Raw genomic sequence first — 18,806 nt, 5'->3', positions numbered from 1 at the left:
TCAAAAAAGGTTGGAAACCTCTGCATTATGGACATAAGAGGCCTGGAGGATCAGGCCAATGGCCCTTCTAGTCCAGAATCCTGTTCTCACAGTGGCCACCAAGGAAATCTCTCAAGCAGGATCCGAGCACGAGACTCCCTCTCCCTTCCTGCCATTTTTAGCATTCAGAAGCGTCGCTGCCTCTGACCGTGGGGCCAGAGAACAGCGTATGTGGCCAGAAACCATTGAGAGCCTTACCCTCCACGAAACCCATTGTTTCTGTGTGATACGCAAGTTCTTAAAGACCTTTATTTCCCCCGCACACTTTTATGCCTCTTTGCCAAGTGCGCTCTTAGGAGACTAAGTGTGAAGATGCCTGAAGCCAACGGTATTGGCTATCCGAGCCTATAGCGCGATGGAGCTCTCGGAGAATTCCTAGGGAACGCCAGGGGCGTCGTTTTAATTTTTAACGAAGCCCCACGTGCTCTGCAGGCCAGACCAGGGTTATTTCCCTTTCCATGCCAATGGCTGCTTATTTAGGAAGTCGCTTCAAATCAAGTCAAATGAAATCCACAGCCTTGCCTCCAGTGGCGGCTGTCGCGCACTGGGACTGGCGGGGAGGCCCACAGTAGGTGGCGACAGAGCGAACTAATTCCAGCCTTGTCCCTCGCCTTCCTCCCTGCTGAGTTCTACCAGAGCAACACAGAGACTCAGGAGGAGGAGGAGGAAGTTGGCAGGCTGTGCCAACCACTAGGCTGGTTGAAGGCAAAAGGTACGCAGGTAAGAGCTGGCTTTAGGGCAAACTGACGCTGGTGGGGCAGTGCCCCATTCGCCCTTCTGGATCAGTCTTCCATTGACTGCTCCTGAATAAGGAGGCTCCACGTACTGTCACAGTCCGGTTCAAGGGCGATCGAAGTCCCGGCAGGGGATATCAGGACCAGGGGCAAGACGGCGGGGTAGGTACAGGAACAGGGGTCCAGAAGCCAGGAGTCAGGAAGCCAAGAGTCCAAGGGTCAGAAAGCAAGGAGGCATGAAGTCAAAGGTCTGAGGATCAAGAAGCAAGGAGTCACGAAGTCAAGGGTCCGAGGATCAAGAAGCAGGGAGTCAAGAAGACGAGGTTCAAGGATCAGGATCACCCTCCTCCATTCCTAAATTTTTGCAGGTCCCTCTAAGCAGCACATTGCACAGCCGCCAGGACACCATCCCAAAAGACCAGCAATGTGTTCAACCTTATCTACCCTGGCAGAGACATCACAGGTACACAGGAAGCTTGCCTTATGCAGAGTCCATGCAAGGTAGATGGCTCTGCCACTGAGCAGCATGATCAACGCTTCTCTGGAGAAAGAGTGGGAGGGTCCCGGAGACTCCCTGAAATATGTGGAACAAAGGAGAACCACCTGTTTTGGATGGAATTCCCCATTCCTCATTCCACAGGCAAACTCTCTTACAGCCCACCTTCGGAGATTTGAAAAGCAGCGATTCCACTTTGCAGAGCCAGCAGTGATCCTCACACCAATATCACACCCCACCCTGTCAACAGCTCTCAAAAAAGGCGCACCGGCTGGCTGTGTGCAGGCATGCCCCTCGGACAGCATCTCTGGCATCCAGGGATGAAGAACATGAGAAGCACCAGCAAGACATCTGGATGCCTGCATCTTGGGACCATTTGGATTTTGGAAACCAGACAGCTGGACCAGTGCTGGGAACCTTGCCTGCAATTATCACAATCGTATTTAATATGCAGAGTGGGGGGACCTGCAATTATCACAATCGTATTTAATATCCAGAGTGGGGGGTCCAGCCTGCCTGCGGATAGCAAGAGGAGGAAAGGGGGTGGCAGAAAAGAGAGAGGGGAAGAAAGAAGGGAGGGCACTCACTTTTAGAAACACAGAATCAGCCTGATATCGAGCTGGAGGCCTGGTCCATCTAGCTCTATTGCCAGCACTGACTGGCAGCTGCACTCCATGGTTTGGGGGGGGCATTCCTAGACTTTCCTGGAGAAGCCAAGGATTGAACTTCTGCATGTAAAGCAGGTTCTCGCCTACTGAGTTATGACTCTTTCCCTAAAAATGAAGTTGCTAGTCCTCACCGTTCTGAATTAAAGGCAGGTTTAAATAGGAACATAGGAAGGTGAGATCCTTGGTCCATCTAGCTCAGTATTGTCTAGACTGGCTAGCAGTGGCACGCCAGGTTTTAAGTCATGAATCACAGTTGGAAGGGACCCCACGCATCATCTAGTCCAACCCCCTGCAATGAAGGAATCTCAGCTGAAGCATCCGTGACAGATGGCCATCCAACCTCTGCTTCAAAACCTCCAAGGAAGGAGATTCCATCCTACCTAGAGATGCCGGGGAATGAAACTGGGATGTTCAGCATGCAAAACAGGTGTTCTCTCATTGAGCTATGGTGCAACGACAAAGACAGCCCCCTCAAAAAAATAAATAAAAATCTCACAGTCTCTTTCTCATACCCAGGTGCTTTAAAGAAATCATCAGCATCACCCATTTTCCTCTGCTGGTTCAGAACTATGGCAAATGGTTCACCTATGAAAAGAGCTGCCAAACCCAGATAATGCAAGGAGACCAGCAACCAGCCCCCGAGACCCCGAATCCAGGCCATTTAGCCTTTAAAGACCAGCAATTTAAACAGAGAAAGGAAGCACATCCTGTGCATCAGGTACACAGAACAGAGAAATCTGCCTTATATTAGACCATTAGCCCATCTAGACCAGTATTGTCTACACTGACCAGCAGCAACTCTCCAGGCAGGGGACATTCCCAGCCCTATCTGGAGACGCCGGGGATTGAACCTGGGATCTTCTACACATCCATCAAATGAGTTATGGCCCTTCCTCTTTGTTTCTTGCCCCAGCCCCACCAAGCACAGGCACGCAGCCTGGCCTCAGATGGAATGCCAGATGGAACACAGGCCCTGGCAGAAAGCGGATTCCCCACCTGAAATATCAGCCCACGTTCCCCATCCCTGATGGTGCACCAAAAGGTGGGCTTTGAGGAGGCATTTGAAGCTCCTAAGCAAAACTGATAAATTGTAGGAGGCAGGTCCAGGTGCAAAGCTGGAGAAGAGCCAGATTTGCACACAAGCATGGAGAAGAGGCAGAGGATGCTTAGTTACAACAGGAGGTTTAACTTGGCTTCTCACATATCTACTGGTACATACACAAATGTGCATAAGAACAGCCCGACGCATCAGGCCAATGGCCCACCGAGTCCAGCATCCTATTCTCAGAGTGGCTGAACAGATGCCTGCAAGCCAGACCGGAGCACAACAGCATTCTCTCCCCACCCCCACCCCCCGCAATTCCCAAAACAACAACAAACCAACCTATGGTCACGCAAAGCATCCTCAATAAACACACGTCAGTTCACGCATAAGGTCCATCCATGTAATGGTGTCTATTCCACCTGTCTGTTCATAAAGTCCAAACAATCCACATGAAAGGTTGTTACAGTTCCACAAAATCCTTTCACAGAGTCTAGACAAGGATTTCTGGAATATTGGCCTTGTTTCGCCGTCCTGGGCTTCATCAGTAGTTAAAGCACTAAGTAATGTAAATAAATACAATATCATGATCTCACATCTTACAGCAACAATAATATCAAGCAATAGATAACTGTACATACCATATGTGATATTACTAGACAGTGGATCTTACGGCATAGTAGTAGCTGTGGTAAGCAGCAACTGTTACAAAGTAGGGTTATGTGGACAAGCATAAACTGATCCACTGGGTCTTCTGCTTTGTTCGTTTGTTGAACTTTATGAGTTACTTCTGTTGAAATTTGATACAATGAATGCTATTCCTTATTTATCTAAGAACACAGTCAGTAACATCCCCTGCAATTTCCAGCAACTGGTTTTCAGAGGCATACTGTACTGCCTTTGACAGCGAAGGTAAAACACCCCCACCATGTCTAGTAGCCATGGGCAGCCTCATCCTCCATGGGTTTGTCTTATCTCCTTTTTAAAACATCCAGGTTGGTGGCCATCCAGTGGCAGAGAGTTCCACTGTGCACTGCATGAAAAAGTCCTTTCTGTCCTGACTCTCCCAACCAGAGCTTTCCAAACTGTGTGCCGTGACACATTAATGTGCCGGCTGCAGTGTGCAGGTGCGTTCCTTCCGGGTCTGGAAAAGGGTTAGATAACCACAGAGCCTAGGGCTTGCCGACCAGAAGGTCAGTGGTTCGAATCCTCACAACGGGGTGAGCTCCCGTTGCTCGGTCCCTGCTCCTGCCAACCTAGCAGTTTGAAAGCACGTCAAAGTGCAAGTAGATAAATAGGTACCACTCCGGCGGGAAGGTAAAAGGCGTTTCCGTGTGCTGCTCTGGTTCACCAGAAGCAGCTTAGTCATGCTGGCCACATGACCCAGAAGCTGTATGCCAGCTCCCTCGGCCAATAAAGCAAGATGAGCGTCGCAACCCCAGAGTCATCCACAACTGGACCTAATGGTCAGGGGTCCCCTTTACCCCTTTAACCTCCCGCTTGCTAGTAAAACTGCGTCGCGAAACTTAGCACATCTAAAAAGTGTGTCAACAACATAAAAAGTTTGGAAAGCTCTGCTCCCAACGTTCAACATTCCACGAGTTCTCATGTTAGGAGAGAGGGAGGGAAAAAGCTTTTCTCTTTCCACTTTCTCCATCATTTAAAAAAAAAAAATCTATCTTGTCTCCATTTCTCTAAGAAGTCCCAAATGCTTTGGCCCTTCCTTGTAGGAGTGTGGTTCCATCCCTTCAATCATTTCTTTGCCTGCGGGGAGAATGAACAGCCCCCCAAGTTGGGCATCCCTGTGTTAAATGTAGGTTGGAAACAAAAGATCACCCAGACCTGCCTCTGCCTCACAGAATCGCAGATATACAGAGTTAGAAAGGACCACGAGGGGCATCAAGTCCAGCCCCTAGCAATGCAGAAATCTTTCACCAAATGTGGAACTCGAACCCGGGACCCCAGGATTAAGAGTCTCGTGCTCTACCGCCTGAGCTACCCGTCCTTTACATTACAACCAGTTCTCCTCCCACGACCTCCCGTTGCTGCTGCTACTTTGATTGTTTCTCAGCAAACCACGTTGCTCCTGATGTGAATCACAGCTGTTCCTTTCCCCCTGCCTAAGAGTCACTCTCTCTCTCCTTAACAACAACACCCCCACTAGGCGGGTTTTAATCCCACCAGCAAAAAAAAAAAAGAGGTCTCTAAAGTCCCCGGGGAATCTATAGAAATGGAAACCACACTCCCCTGCTAGGCAGGCTCAAGCATTTTGAGTACACGAGGTAGGAAAGGGTAAGTCACTCACTGCCTGCATAGGCCGCATTCACAGAGAGAGATCGGGAGCCCCACCTTTTCCTATAGAGAAGAAAAACTAAGAGATAGGGCACAGAGGCTTCCTACAGTTTGCAGAACAAAGGAATCTGGCTTATAGCAGTGTGGGGAATCTCAAGAACCCAAGGCAGCCCTGTTTATCTTTTCTATGTATTCCCTGCATTTCATAGAATCAGACGGGGTCCCAAGGGTCATCTAGTCCAACCCCCACAATGCAGGAATCACAACCAAATAATCCCTGACAAGTGGCCATCCAACCTGTGTTTTTAAAAAAACTCCAGTGAAGTCAGTGCTGTAGCTACGGGGTGGGAGGTTTTTTCACCCTGGGTGAAGCCTCCAGAGGGGTGCCATTGAGGCTCCCAGCCTGTGTGCGTTTGTATGTAAATGTAAAGGAGGGGTGCCAAATTGGGTCCTTGACCCGGCAAAATAAAGCTTCATTTCGCCCATGATGAAGAAAAGACCACCACCTTCCATGGTGGCTCACTCCACTGTAGAACAGCTCTTACCATCAGAAACTTCTTCCTAACATTTAGTTGGAATCTCCTTTTCTGTCATTTGAATCCAATGGTTGGGGTTCTCCCTTCTGGAGCATCAGAAAAACAAGCTTGCTCCATCTTCCATGTGACAGCCCTTCAGATATTTGAAGATGGGTTAAACCACTGAGCCTAGGGCTTGCCGATCAGAAGGTCGGCGGTTTGAATCCCTGCGATGTGGTGAGCTCCCATTGCTCTTTCCCAGCTTCTGCCAACATAGCAGTTCAAAAGCATGCGAGTGCAAGTAGATAAATAGGTACCACCGTGGTGGTAAAGTAAAAGGCGTTTCTGTGCGCTCTGGTTTCCATCACGGTTCCATCCATTGCACCAGAAGCGGTTTAGTCCTGCTGGCCACATGACCCGGAAAGTTGTCTGTGGACAAATGTTGGCTTTATCGGTCTGAAAGCAAGATGAGCGCTGCAACCTCATAGTCGCCTTTGACCGGACTTGACTATCCAGGGGTCCTTTACCTTATACTTTTAAGAGCACATTCAAAGCTATGGGAAGCCCCTCAAAGAATTCTGGGCACTGTTGTTTTCCCCTCATGGAGTTCCAATTCCCAGCCACCTTTAGCAAGCCACAGCACCCACAATTCTTTGAGAGGGCAAAAGAAATGTGATTCTATTATGCTTCATAGTTTGCACACAGCCTTAGAAACAAGCAGCCATATAGCACTGCAGACGTGGATTTAACGCAAGCCCCCCCCCCCAACTAAATCCATAACCAGGAAGGTTCAGGAACCCAAATCCCACCCCCACAAAAATAATCTTTTATTGGGCTATTTAGAAGCGGGGGATAAAAGCTTCCCGCCCCCTTCTCTCAGACAATTTAGCCCTATTTGATCCTCGCCCCCCCCCCCGGGAAAAAGCGAGGAGTGATGTGGGGGGCGTTCGAAGCTGGGTTGCTATGGGAAGCCAGCGCGCACGCAGACAGCTCTCTGCCCCTTCCTCCGTCCTCCTCCTCCCACCCCCACCTCAAATTCCGAGTCGACGGTAGAGATCCTCGGACCTAGGAGCGAAAGGGGGCGTGCAATCGCAAACCCCTCACCCCCACGCAAACACTTTCCCTTTCGCGCGAGGCGCACGTGCTATATTTGGAAAGCCGCTAGCCCGACCGGCGGCGACACCTCTGCGCAGCTTCCCGTCGAGAGAAAAGAGGAGATCCCCGACCGCCCTCCCCGCGCAGGAAGCTGGAGGGGTAGAGGAGAGGGGACGCCCCCTCGGAGGAGGGGAGGAGGCAGGCGCCGGGGCTGTCGCGGGGCCAAGAATCCGTCCCTTCCTCTCCCCTACCCCTGAGCCACCCCTTCGCCTCGCCTCCCCTCGAGCCAGCCCCCTTCCCTCCGCCCCCAGTCACTCGCCTGCCTGGCTCCCGTCTGTCTGCCTCTCTCCTCTCGCTCCGACGGCAGGTCGCCCGCAAGGGCGGCGGGAAGCGCGCAAGCCCCGAAGGCTGCGCGCTCTCTCGCTCCCCCCGACGGCGAGCCTTTGCGCACGGCAGAGCGCCTTTGCCGCCGCTTCTCTCCGTTGGCTGCCGACGCCTCCCCCTTCCTTTGCCCTCTCGCGGCCTCGGCCTCGGCGGGCGGCTTCTTCTCGCGCTTCCCAGGGGAGGCGGCGTGACCTTTCCGCCCGGGGCGCTCGTTGGAGGGCGCTGGAGTCCGACGGCTGCGCGGAGAGGCCCGGCGCGCGAGAACCGGCGGCGAGCCTAGCGAACCTTTTTAAGGAAGGGGGGTAGTGGCGGTAGTTAAGGGTCGGACTCTGCCCAGGCCGCCTGCTCCGTCTCTCAGCCCGGAATCCAACAGGTGGCCCGACTCCGTGGGATGTGCATCAAATGTTAGTCCCACTCAGAGTAGGGCGCGCGTGCGTGTCATTCCCTACAGGCAGCTCCGCGGGATACTTCAGTATTAATCTTACTCAGCGCAGAGTCTTTAGAGTGAATGGCTGCGGCTAGCAGATCCATTCATTTCAGTGGGTCTACTCTTGAGTAGGACAGGCCTGCAATGTAACCCCAACCTTTTGACTTTCACCTGCTGAACTCTAATTGGATCTTCTCTTCAGTGTCAAATTGGTGGGGTGAGGGTCATCATAGATGTAGGTGTTAACCCCTCCTTGCACAGCCTCAGCACCAGAGGCTTGATCCGGACCAGCCCCCGCCCCCCAAGTTGCTTCGTCTGCTGTTCAAGGTTTTAAAAGGGATAGATAAGAAAAAGAAGAACTTTGGATCAGGCCCAAAGTTCATGTAGTCCAGATGTCTGTGGTAAGCCCCCAAGGAGGGCTGTACCTAGGAGTTGGCTAGTTTGCCACTGCCAAGGGCACACAAATCACATCCCTCTGGTTCAGAGTGGCTACAAGCTGCTTCTCTGGGTGGCCAACAGCTCCTTGCCCAAGGGTGCAAGGCAAGGGAGCCTCGGCATGCCTCTTTCCCCAAGCAGGATTCTGAATAGCTCTGTTGGTTAGAGTGTGGTGCTGATAACACCAAGGTTGCAGGTTTGATCCTCGTATGGGACAGCTGCTTATTCCTGCATTTCGAGGGGGTTGGCTAGATTATTCTCTGGGCCCCTTCCAACTCTTGGTGGCCTGTGTGGTGGAACCAGCCATGCTGCCCTAAATTCACCTCTGCAATAGGTGTCAGCCAGTGTGGTGTAGTGGTTAAGAATGGTGGACTCGTAATCTGGGGAACCGGGTTCAATTCCCCGCTCCTCCACATGCACCTGCTGAGTGACCTTGGGCTAGTCACGCCTCTCTGAAGTCTCTCAGCCCCACTCACCCCACAGAGTGTTTGTTGTGGGGGAGGAAGGGAAAGGAGAATGTTAGCTGCTTTGAGACTCCTTCAGGTAGTGATAAAGTGGGATATCAAATCCAAACTCTTCTACTTCTTCTTCTTCTTCTACTACTACTACTACTGCAATCCCCCCTCCTCTGCTTTTTAGCCAATTTTTAGGACAGGCATAGGCAAACTCGACACTCCATTTGTTTTGGGACTACAACTCCCATCATTCCTGACCACTGGTGCTGTTAGCTAGGGATGATGGGAGTTGTAGTCCCAAAACATCTGGAGGGCCGAGTTTGTCTATGCCTGTTTTAGAAGGTTGGGCTGCCATCCTATGCACACCTGCGAGCCAGCTCAGCTAAACTCAAGTGTGCAGCTACCTTCTGGGCAGACATGCACAGGCTTGCAGCGCAGGACTCCATGCTTGAAGGCAGCCTGGATAGCTCAGTTGGTTAGAGCAGTGTTTCCCAACCTTGTGCCGCCAGCTGTTTTTGGACTACAATTCCCATCATCCCTTGCCACTGGTCTTGCTAGTCAGGGATGATGGGAGTTGTAGTTCAAAAACAGCTGGAGGCACAAGGTTGGGAAACACTGGGTTAGAGCATGGTGCCAATCATGCCAAGGTTGCAGGTCCGAGTCCTGTATTGGACAGAAGGGCCTCAGCACAGTGGTTAAAGCATCAGCAGAGGACACCAGGAGGATTCATTTCAGTTTATAAGAGATATATAAGCATCGTAGGATCACAGAGAATTCAACACCATGCTATGCACAGGTCAGGGCCACAGCTCAGTGGTAGAACATCTGCCTTGCATGCAGAAGGTTTCAGGTTCAATCCTCACCATCTCCAGGTAGGAACGAAGGAGAGAGACTCTTGCTTGAAAGTTTGGAGAGCTGCTGCCAGGCAGTGTAGACAACACTGATCTAGACGGCGTCTGATGATAAGGCAACCTCCTATATCCCTGTGTGTCATGGGAATCAGCGAAGCTCAGTTGTTAGGACACCTGCCTTGCATGCAGAAGGTCTCATGTTCAGTCCTCAGCTTCTCCAGGACAGGCAATGCCAATGTAGACAATCCTGAGATATATGGAGCAAGAGTCTGACTTGGTATAAGGTAGCTGCCCATGTTCCTATTTAAATCTGCTTTTAATTCAGAACCATGAGGACTAGAAACTTATTAGGGGAAGTGTATTAACTCAGTAGGAGAGAGAACAAGCTTTGCATGCAGAGGTTCCCATGTTCAATCCCTGGAATTTCTAGGTAGGGCTGAGGAAGACCCCTGCCAGAAATGCTGGAGAGTTGCCACTGTTCAGTGTCAGCTTGTTTTCTCCTGCTCTGGAAGGTAGGACTCGAACCAATGGCTTCAAGTTGCAAGAAAGGAGATTCCGACTAAACACCTGGGAAAACTTTCTGACAGTAGGAGCTGTTCAACAATAGAACGGTCTCCCTCGGGAGGTTGTGGACCCTCCTTCCCTGGAGGTTTTGAAGCAGAGGTTGGATGGCCATCTGTCATGGATGCTTTAGCTGAGATTCCTGCATTGCAGGGGGTTGGACTAGATGACCTGTGGGGTCCCTGGGGATTCCATGACAACACAGAGCTAGATGGACCAATTCAGTAAAAAGCAGCTTCCCTATGTTTGACCAGCCCATGTTTTCTCTGATCCTCTGGAAGCCAGATGTGAGCTTTTAAGGTCAAATATAAATCCTAGCAGCTTGGAGTGCTCAGGGCCTCCAGAGATGGGTCAGTCTCCCCCTATGCATCTCGGGGTACATGACGCTGTGACCAAAATGTGGGGAGCAGTGGTAGGCGAAGTCCTTCTCCCCTAGCCTCACAAGCCCCACATGCAGCTGATGGCACCATTGATCTCACTCGTGAAAGTAGGCTGACTCTGGAATAATATCGCCCAACATGGCAAAAAAGCTTTTCTTCGGGAGATTATAGCAAAGAAATAAAGCCTCGCGGTGGGGACAAAAGCCTCCTGCCGTGCCAAGGAGCGCAGAGGCAAAGTCACCCCGTCTATTCCCTGGGATGCAGTTCCAAAGGGGTTCAAGCGGTGGTTCATTGTTCGCTCCCACTAAACGATGGCGATTAGCGCACAGGAGAAACTGATGCATCTTGAAGGCATGACGGTGACCTGGGAGCATTTGTGTGTGTTTGTGTCTCTGTGGATACACATGCGGCGAGAAATGCATCGCTTTGCTACAGGGCCATCAATTCCAGGGGCCAGATCTGTAACTAGGCCTCCTCTGACTGCCTTGGCAGCCTCCTGATGCTGGAAATCAATAACGACATCGATATTATTTAAGCACTTTGCACTGGATGTGAGCATTAAAGAGCTCTGTTGAATCAGGCCAAAAAAGGCCTACTCTTTACAGCCGCCAACCAGATGCCCACTTGCCTACAAGCAAGGTGTGGTAGCAAAAGCCCATGCCTATAGTTACATCAGATCTGCTTGCACATGTTCGTAAACATGACTCCCTGCGGTCCTGTTTAACTGAACTGTGCCAGATGGTCATTATGCGATCAACTGCTTTCAAATTGGTACCTGAGTTTAATTACTTCCTCTTCCCTCCCTGTCCCTTTTTCCTTGTGTGTCGTGGTTTTCGTTTGGGGGGTGCTGTTGTTTTTTATATTGTCAACCTGCAAGCAGGGACTGTTTCCTTTTAATTGGTTGTGTGCAAGCCACTCTGGAGAGGGGTACAAATGCCCTAAACAAATAAATTTACGGGAGCCTAAGGCTGCTGGATTAGGTGAAGCAGTTATTTCATTTTCAGTAAAAGTAGTCAGTTGTTTTTGCTTCTTTTTTATTTATCCTTTTGACCAATTTTGGGTTATATTTTTAGGGCATTCTTATTGATTTTAGTTAACTGCTGACAGTGTGTTTCATTTTAAAAATGTGAAAAATGTAAATGTGTAAGATGTCCTGGTGACTGTAATCCTGCACCCATTTCTAAATGGAGAAGATTGACAAGGCTCCCCCCACCCCCCCAACTTCACCTGTGGTTCCCTGGGGTAGACTCACCCTTGCAAAAAAATTAAGCATCCCCCGGGGCAACTGCTTTGATGTTTTGTGTGCTGATGTTCCAGACCTGCCTGTGTCTGAACATAGAAGGCAGCCTGAAGATTGCAAATCTTCCCCCTGAGTTGGGCAGTTCTGGGGAAATCCGGGGGGGGGGGGTGGAATTCTCTGTTTGCAAAGCAAACATTACTAATTGCCGGAACACTTGAGCAAATTTGCCACCGACTAAATCAAATACAGGACAACTTGAGAAATTGAGTTGCTGAAACTATTTGTTGCCGGGAAGGAGGGAGAGTAAAATAGGTCAGCAAAAGAAGTCTGAGTAAGCCAAAGGGATGGGGCAGTGAATTAATTGCTCAATGTGACTTTCAGAGCAGTCTTAAGTGACTTTGTGTTGAGTTAGGAGAGGTGTGGATAGACAGACATGTCCCATCTGTGGCCTCCCACCTGCCTGTAGATTTCGGCGTGATGCCAGCCTCACTCCCCTAGTGCAGGGCACCCTGTTGCAGAACCGCTGGCAGAAAACCCTGGAATGAAGCTTTCAGGGGGCGGAGAAGGACTGGGGACTGAGCTGGCCCAGGACCTTTTGGAATCCAGACTGGTCCTGCAGTCATCATGTGGTGCCAGGGGGCCCAATCCGGACCAATCTAGAGTCTCCCCCACCGCACTCCTTGCCGCTCGCAGGATAAGCCCATAAACTGCTTCAAACAGCCCTTTTGAGAAGCACTGTAAGGCAGTCCCCAGACTTGCATTTCAGCTGAAACGGGAGCACAGAGACTGCCTTAAAGTGCTTCTCAAAAGGGCTGTTTGAAGCAGCCACTCGCTGCCTTCTTCATTTGAAGGAGAAGGGGGCAGATGCTTAAACAGCGCTTTTAGAACCCAGCATTAAGCAGGATCGCTCTGCATAATGATCCGGGATATCAACCTCAGTATGTCCTCAGCCACTCTGGGCCACTCTGAGAAAAGCAACAGATATAAGTCAGCAACCACAATAAGCTCCAGTCCCCTTACTGCAAAAAATACCCACAATGGATTCTTAGATTCACTTAGGGGTTACGTTCTGGGTCATCACATGTGTTGGTGGAGTGCATGTAAGCCTGTTGCACCCCATTCCGCCCTCTTCCGATGCTGAACATGGCATGCGCATGTGCAGTCACACATGTCTCAAATTGAGAGTTCCCTGTATACGGTATAGGAGAATCCAGCAGCAGCCCTTCAGGACTGGTTTCTTTTTTGTTTCTTTAAAAGCTGATATTTATCCTCTTCCCAGGCATGAGGGCTAGAAACATCCCTCCACACACACACATAAAACCAAACTAGCCAAAAAGCTAAGATCCTGAACGCAGGGAAAATACCCTTCATTCCTCTACTTGTGTGATATGTTCATGGTCTACACTGGTCCCTGCTTAATGTCAGTTCCCTTTGCCTCCCTCCATCATTAGATGAAGATGCCCGCAGCTAAATCTTTACAGAAGCCTCGTCTTAAGTAAATATCCTGAATTCCTCCTCTTGAGCGATCACTTTAGAATGCTTGTTACCAGTTGTGTTGAAGATAACAAGGGGAGGAGGTAGGAATCACTCGATATATTATCCGGCAGAGGCAGGACAGTTAAGGTGGATCCGAGTTTTGCTGTTTGGAAACGAAAGGGGGGAAATCTACCCTTTTGTGCTTTTTGCCCAATGAGGTGCCGTACTTTTCCATGTATTAGATGGGTTTTTTTCTTTCAAAAATAAGTTTTAAAATAGGGAGGTAGTCTTATACATGCTCAGTGCATATCGGTGATGTGGGATTGGTTGCTTCTGCTAGCCGTGTGCGTATTATTGGTGGCTGCAACAATGGGTGTTGTTGATTTGCTGTCGCTGCGGCAATTGGGTAGGCGATTGGCAGCTTCCGCCTGCAAGGGATTACCTGATAGTTGGCCTTTATGGTCAGATGGGTGAACAATTTTTGGCAATCCCCCCTTTAAAAAGCTCCACAACTCTGGGCAATCTCCCTCAATTTTCTTAAGTTTGAGTCCCTCAAAACATGGGGGCGTGTTATACATGGAAAAATACGGTAGTTAAATTTGGAGACTGTGCAGTGTCAGACTTGTCGGTCAGTGCTGACATGATGGAGTGCTCCCCTACAAGAAAGGGGTTGGGAGAGATTCCTCTACCTAATGGGTGGCATTTTCTGAAAATCACAATCACAGAATTATAGAATTAGAAGGACGGGGACAAACAGAAGAAGACGCCTTTACCCCGGTATGGCTCCCCTTTATCACATACACAGCCCAACAAGACAATGACAATAACCCACCAACAGCATACAAATCAATATGGTTAACCTGATCCAAAACACACACACACACACCGCTCACACACGGAAACAAAGATCAGCACAGCCAATCACAAGCAAACAACCACAGCCTAGGCCAACCCCAACCTCTCTCACCACCAAACACAAATGAACACCAGAGAACCTGCATGAGCAACACTGACACCAAACCCTACATACATTAAGCAAAATAGAAACATCGCTACCTGACCCCACCCCTCCCCCCCATCTTCCCCCCCTCCCCCCCAATGTCTCAACAAATGAAACTGATTTGTAAAAATGTTACATGGGAAAAAAGTATGAGAGACATTACACATACTTCTGTAAAACAAGAAAATCTTTAATAAAAAAGAAGAAGAAGAAGGAACCATGAGGTTCATCTAGTCTAACTCCCTGAAATCCAGAAATCTTTTGCCCAATGAGGGGCTCAAACCAGTGACTCTGAGATTAAGAGTCTGGTGCTTAATATACCTAGATCAAAATGCAAGGGTGGTTGTGAGCAACATTACTACTGAGATGTGTAAAATATCAAAAGGGACAAGACAAGGCTGACCACTGTGGCCTTTGTTGTTTATGTTAGTTTTGAATTTTATTTCTGCATAAAATTACCAGGCTTTTAAAAGTAAATTGAAGCAACAATGCGCAAGAAGCTCGGACGTAAGCAGGCAGTTGATACACAATGTGGTCTGACGGGGACCCAGATGCTGACTCTGTCCTTGCGTCTTACTCTAGCAACCGTATTTCAGGACCTCATAACGTCACACACACAACATCAGGGACCTCATTCACCAGCTCATATTCCAGTGTGATCTCTGCCACCATCTGCCAGCAATGCCCTTCTGCATTCGACGTAGGGCAGGCAGGGTCAGTCTCTGTGCAGAAGAATCAATGGACACAAATCTGATGACAGGAAAGGCAATATTCAAAAGCTCACTGGGGTGGGGGGGAACATTTGAACTTCCAGGGCACCCTGTAAGTGGGTTTAAAGAGGTCATCCTAGAAGCAAAGGGAGGCTGCACCACCTCAAGAGGTTCAGTGCCATCAACTGTGGATTGAAACAGGACAAAGGATCTGAGACATGTTATATGTATCAGTTGGTCTACCAGTGTCAGAATGTCCAAGTCATCAAGAACTGTTTCGTGAATTATCATTTAAGTAATAATTGGTTGGTAGTACTTTCCTGCGTTTCAGTTCCTTCTAAGGTCACTTTTGACAATCCCTCAGTCCAATAAGCTGCAACTCATGAAAACACTTCATGTATCTGGCTGTATTTTTTCTGTGTATAAGACTAGGGGTTTTTTAATTTAAAAATTATGTTAAAAAGTTGGGGTCGTCTTATACATGGAGGGTGGACTGGCAACTGGTTGCTGCCACGAGCAGGAGATTGTCAGCAGCGATAGGGTGGGCGATTGGTGACTGTGGCAAGGGCTGCTGTCAATATATTGGCTGGCGCTGTGGCAATTGGGTGAGCGACTGGCGTTTGATGGCGCCTATCAGGCAGTCTATTGTTGTCTTTGGCGGTGCCAGCTATTGTCAGCGTTGGTCAGGCGGGTGAGCAATTTTAGGTACACCCCCCCAAAAAAAGCTCAAAAACTGTGGGCAATCTCCCCCTATTTTATTAATTGAGAATCTCCAAAAATAGGGGGCATCTTATACACGGCGGGGGGGGGGGCATGTTATACACAGAAAAATACAGTACCTTTTTATTCAAAGCAACCAAAACAACACAGGCCTAGTGAACCCAGCAACAATTTCCTCATAGGTCTTGCCCCACAGCTGCCTAAGTCCCCATCTCTCCTCTTTTTACTTCCTGGTCCGGCACTCTAACCACTGCACCACACTGTCTCTCTTTAAATGTTAGTGGAATCAATTTTCTCCCCCCCCCCCCGATCTCTGAAACACTGTGGCCTCCCTCTGTGATCCTCGTTCCTCCTTGCCACTTTCTCGGGTTCTCGTAGCTTCTTGTTTCTCTTTCGATTGGCCGGTCTCAAGAGCTGTGGCTCAGTTGGAATCCCCTCCCATGACACTGTTGGCCAGCACTCAGTGTTATGTCTGTGTTTGGAGCGGGTGGGGGTTTACCTTGTGACTGGCTCTGCTGAGCCAGCTGCCTTATCCTTGTCAGAGGACCTTGACCTGCATCAGCTGAATAAGCTTCTCGGGTTCCACTGACCTGTGCAGTATTTCAGGAGGGTGACTGGTCAGTGACGCAAAGCCAAGTCTGGCCTTCGGACCAGACTGGCGAATTCGGGAGGGGGGGGGAGAGAAGGAGGGAGCTGGCCCACCCCTAACATGTGAGATCCAACGCCCAAATTAAGGCACATAAGCAGCCCCCCTCAAAGCCCTGCTTCCAACTTTCAAGAGGCCTGGCCATATTACTTTTAAAAAAATGATGACGCATGAAACAATATAAAGCACCTCCTCTCCAAAAAAAAGGGGGGACTGGTGGTTTGTTTATATAATCAGCTGATTTGATCCAACATGTTCATCATGGTCTAATATGGTCTGCCATCAGAACAGATTTTTAAAAATTTGTATTTATGAACGTTTTAACTCTTTCATACAATAATATCTTTATTAGTAAATAACAAAAAGGTCGTCCCCCCATGCTAGTCCTACACAGAGTAGACCCAATAAAATGAATAATCCTCAGTTAATCAAGTGCATCCATGTCAAGGGGTCTACTCTGAGTAGGACTAGCAGTAGACGCAGCCCTATGTTTGTTTGTACCAAATTAATCTCTTCTTTGATTCGATTTGAAGCCCTCGGCTGCCACATTTTGATCCAGTGTGCCTAATGCCCCAGTTCTCCCTGACCCACAAATTCATGGGCACTGGCTTATGTTCACAGATCTCCTGAATTTCTGTTTCTCAGTGAAGCAACATCAAACCTGGATTAGCCAGAAGAGGATCACCTCAGTGAGTTCTGCGGGTGGTCCTTCTGGATCCCTGGCCAGCAATATTCATGTCTATTATTATTATTATTATTATTATTATTATTATTATTATTATTATTAATTTATATCCCCATCGTTCTGGCGGGACATTGAAGTCCAGCTCAGAGGGCCTTCTGGCGGTTCCCTCACTGCGAGAAGTGAGGTTGCAGGGAACCAGACAGAGGGCCTTCTCAGTAGTGGCACCCACCCTATTGAATGTCCTCCAGATGTCAAGGAAATAAACAACTACCTGACATTTAGAAAACATCTGAAGGCAGCTCTGTTTAGGGAAGTTTTTAATCACTGGAGTTTTAATGTATTTTTAATATTTTGTTTTAAGCCTCCCTGAGTGGCTGGGGAAACCCAGCCAGATGGATAGGGTATAAATATATTATTATTATTATTATTATTATTATTATTATTATTATTATTATTACCATCACCATCACCATTTTCTGGATCAGGGCAATGACCCATCTAGTCCAGCATCCTGTTCTCATAGTGGCCAAACAAATGCCTGCAGGAAACCCACAAGCAGCATTCGAGTAGAAGAGCCCTCTCCCCTCCTGTGGTTTCCAGCAATTGGCATTCAGTAGCGTTGCTACGTCCAACTGTGGAGGCAGAGCGTACCCATCATGGCTCTTAGCTCCTCCGTGGACTCATTTCACCATGATAGCTCAGTGCTCAATCACAGTGAGACCCACATCATCCTTGACCCTCTTCAAAAGGAGTGTGAAGGCCAGGAGCAGAAGGGGTGGCATCTGAAGAAGCTCATTATAGGCCTCTTATTCTTATATAATGCAAATGCAGAGTATATCAGGGCAACCTGTCCAGATGGGGAGCTTCCAAGTCAGAGTTAGAATTAGTAGTTGACTCACTCCTCCGTTGTTATTTCAGAAACAGAGCATCCATCGTGCCAAAGCAACCTGAGAGCTGTTGCATTCTGAGCAGGGATGGATTTCAACCACCCTCATCGTTCCAGGATGTCATCTGTGAAATCCATCAACAACCATTGGAGGGATTTTCAAATAAGGAAGTTGCTGAGAATTTCAAGTGGGAAAGTCATGTTGCTTTTGCATCCTACTTGCACCCTTAGATGTTTGGTTGGCCACTGTAAGAAGAGGATGCTGGGCCCAATCAGTTTGGGGCCTGATCCTGCAGGGCTCACCTTACGTTCTTAAGCAGAGAAGGGGGTCCGCTGGGGTGTGCGTGGTTCCGTTTGTGCCATCATCTGAAATTTGCACTCTTCTGAATTTTCCAACCAAGCAATGCATGCACAAATGCATGCGCCAGAGTTAAGCGTGCATAAAAATGCATATATTCATGAAAATACCATACAAAGTGCACTAAACGAGTGGGGAAATGCTTGCAAAAATGTGCATATCCATCAAAAGTGCATGAAAAAGCAATATGTTTATTAAGAGAAGGGTCCACTAAAATACCAACGAATTTTCTTAAGGATGGGGGCATTTTTTGCAAATTGCTGAGAAAGTGGTGAGAACTAAAGAAGATGGGGGAAATGAAAAAACTTGGAGAACTGAAATCTGTCCATCCTTTGCCCAACCAACTACTCACTCACCCCCGCCCCTCTGTTCGAAGGTTTTTTAAAAAAGCACCGGCAATTGCTGGAGCCTCCAAGGGCAACACAAAAATAGCCGGAGCAGAAAGAGAATCTCCTGAGCAGCAGGAGGAAGCTGAGAGGAGGCTTTGCATAAGGCTTCTGGAGGAGACCCCAGACACGGCCCCTGCCACCTCTCAGCCCCTACTGCTATAGATCCAATTAGTGCTGCTGTGGTCAGCAAGCATGGCCCAAGGGAGGCCTCCTGCCCAGACAGTGGGATGGCCTTGGACACACAGCAATTGAAGAGGGAAAGTGAGCAATTAAAACCAGCACTCTTGCGCTCCCTGCTGCTGCGTTGCTGAGGAGCACGGCA

The 18,806-nt window shown here is 48.9% G+C and overlaps 1 protein-coding gene across 1 annotated transcript in view; it reads right to left on the bottom strand.

Moving 5' to 3' along the window:
* NOS1 (nitric oxide synthase 1) overlaps positions 1-7,528 on the bottom strand; it is a gene marked incomplete at its 3' end in the record, with an annotated part of 178,885 nt that extends 171,357 nt beyond the window's left edge. Inside the window, exon 1 of the mRNA XM_081892213.1 lies at positions 7,201-7,528. The remainder of the gene's footprint in view (positions 1-7,200) is intronic.
* Positions 7,529-18,806: the final 11,278 nt, after the last annotated feature.

This window comes from Podarcis melisellensis (assembly GCF_964234715.1).
Source record: "Podarcis melisellensis genome assembly, chromosome: 16".
Classification (NCBI taxonomy): Eukaryota; Metazoa; Chordata; class Lepidosauria; order Squamata; family Lacertidae; genus Podarcis; species Podarcis melisellensis.
The sequence above is the reverse complement of the archived record's forward strand: the minus strand, read 5'-3'. Positions and strand labels throughout refer to the sequence as shown.